We start from the raw sequence: 2,299 nt of genomic DNA, 5'->3' as shown, positions 1-2,299 counted from the left end.
AGCCACCCAAGGCGGCCCAGAAGCAGACTCTTTGAAAACTAATTGTGTGGTCAGGACGGACTGAGATTGGGAGAAGTGGGTTTTCCTAGTACACTGCTGTACAACTGAGATTTGGCTCTCCTCTCTGCTAAAATGACGAGATTCTCTTCATTGGTAGTCTACTCGTGATAAGAGTGTGAACAGAGAAGAAAAGACAAAGACAAGGTGTTTTTTGTTTGGTTGGCTTGGTTTGGTTTCGTTGGGTTTTTCTGGTTTGGTTTTTGGGGTTTGTGTGTGTGTGTCTGTGTGTGTGTGTTTTTTCTCCCATTACCTGCGCAGAACAGCAAGGATTTTAGATTCCTTTTTACTTTTTTGGTTGTTGTTGAACTTTTTTTGTTATTTATTTTTTGGATTCGTTTTTATCCGGCCTTCCCCTACGTAAGAGTGAAAACTTCTCCACGCGAAAGGAGCTTCCTTTTGGGGAAAACTCCAAAAGCACCTGTAGAATCTCCTAGGGGCCACCTTGGCGAAAGAGACACTGAAGATTTCCGTTTTGTTATGATCCGTGATCCTTTGTAGCATGTGCCTTGAGAACTTCCGAGATGTTTTTGGTTGGCTGGTTGGCTGCCTGGCTGTCTGTCTGTCTACCGGTTCCTTCATCCGTTCGCGGATTCTCAGCGCATCCCAGAATGCCAAACCCTAAACGGAGTCTCTTGACTACTATAGGTCGTTGACTTGTTATGGGCAGGCACGTGAGCAGCGCTGTCAGACAAAGAATCCTAAGCCCTCTTAGATTATGTTGCGTGAGTGAAGGCTGCCGGTGTTCCAAACGCGAAATGAAATTCCTAAACGTGTAACGTGTCCTGGTAGAGCCATCACTCCACATTCGAGCTGTGTAAGTGCTCTGCGTGCGTGCGTGCGTTGTGTGTGACAGAAACTGGTCGGATTTTCCTCTCGACTGCATTATAGTGAATTCTCACCGGCTCTTTAGGCACGGCCCTCCGTGGGTGACCTCCCCGTCCCGTGCAGGTGTTGTTCGGAAGGTCTTGCAACAATCCGGTCCGCCGTTCAGGAGATTCGCGGAGAGGACTCCGGACGAATCCCGGTGTCTGGTCACCCTGAGATGGTCCAACTACAGACAGTAGGAGTTGCCAGAACTAATGAAAAAGCTGCATGGAAACCGAACAGAAAGGAACAACGTGGAACGGAACGAGTTCCCCGAAACCCGGAGCAGAGTTCAGAAACTCTCCGTGAGGCATCTTCCCTTTCTTTGGCGATTGTTAACTCCTCTTCAGAAGGTCGGTCGGTGGGAATCCGTTCTCCTTGTAACCAGACACCGTTGGAAGGATCCGCTGTATCACCGAGGCCTTCCCTGAGTAGAAAGGCGTCTGCTTTCCTTTCTTTCGACCTCCCCGGGTCCCCACGCCGCCCTCCCCTCCCCTGCCGTCCCTCCCCCCCCCGGGGCCCATTTGTCAAAGGGATCTCTACTCCCAACGTAGGGCTCGCACTCACGACCTGGAGGTCAAGAGTCGTGCTCTCTACTGACCGAGCGGGCCAGGGGCCCCTGGAATCGCATCCTAAGACTCAGATAGGATCAGGCAGCCTGGAGACACTCAGATCCACTTCTCGGGAGCCAGCCGACCCCTCGGAAACCCTGAGCCTGATACCTTCCTTCCAGAGGCCGCCACGGCCTCACTGGGCGAGTCAAGGGCGCCACCTCCTGGCGGACGAAACCGAGACTCAGCTGCTTAACCCCAGCGAGCCTCCCAGGTGCCCCTACCAGCTGCTTGGAAATGCCGAGGTTCTTCCCTCTTGCCTTGCTTTTGCAGGGATGACGACGGTGAGTGACCGCGTCTGTCTACCTGGTGAGGAAGAAACAATTCCAGGTGGCTGAACCCTGGTTCTCCACACTGCGGACGACAGGATATCACCCCCCCCTCTTTCGACCTGACCCAGGAATTCCCTTGCTCTGAGCCAAGGACAGGGTGGGGGTTCTTATTGTTTTTGTTGTTGTTTGTTTTTGTTTGTTTTGTTTTCCCAGTTGTGGTAAAAAAAAAAAAAGAGACGTCACCTACAATGGAATGTTGTAGTCGTTTCTTTTCTTAAAAAAATATTTTATTTATTTATTCATGAGAGACACAGAGACAGAGACACAGGCAGAGGGAGAAGCAGACTCTATGTAGGGAGCCTGACGTGGGACTCGATCCTGGGTCTCCAGGATCAGGCCCTAGGCTGAAGGCAGACGCTCAACCGCTGAGCCACCCGGGGATCCCTGGACGCTCAACCGCTGAGCCACCCAGGCGCCCCATACATACTTAAG

The 2,299-nt window shown here is 51.8% G+C and overlaps 1 long non-coding RNA gene across 1 annotated transcript; it reads left to right on the top strand.

The window, feature by feature from the left end:
- The first annotated feature begins 151 nt into the window (after positions 1 to 151).
- LOC129514738 (uncharacterized) lies at positions 152 to 1,951 on the top strand. The gene is made up of 3 exons (XR_008665493.1): positions 152 to 204; positions 971 to 1,229; positions 1,809 to 1,951. It is a non-coding gene; the product is annotated as an uncharacterized LOC129514738 (long non-coding RNA).
- Positions 1,952 to 2,299: the final 348 nt, after the last annotated feature.

This window comes from Nyctereutes procyonoides, unplaced genomic scaffold (assembly GCF_905146905.1).
Source record: "Nyctereutes procyonoides isolate TBG_1078 unplaced genomic scaffold, NYPRO_anot_genome, whole genome shotgun sequence".
Taxonomy (NCBI): Eukaryota; Metazoa; Chordata; class Mammalia; order Carnivora; family Canidae; genus Nyctereutes; species Nyctereutes procyonoides.
Note: the sequence above shows the minus strand (reverse complement) of the source record. Positions and strands in the feature narration are given on the sequence as shown.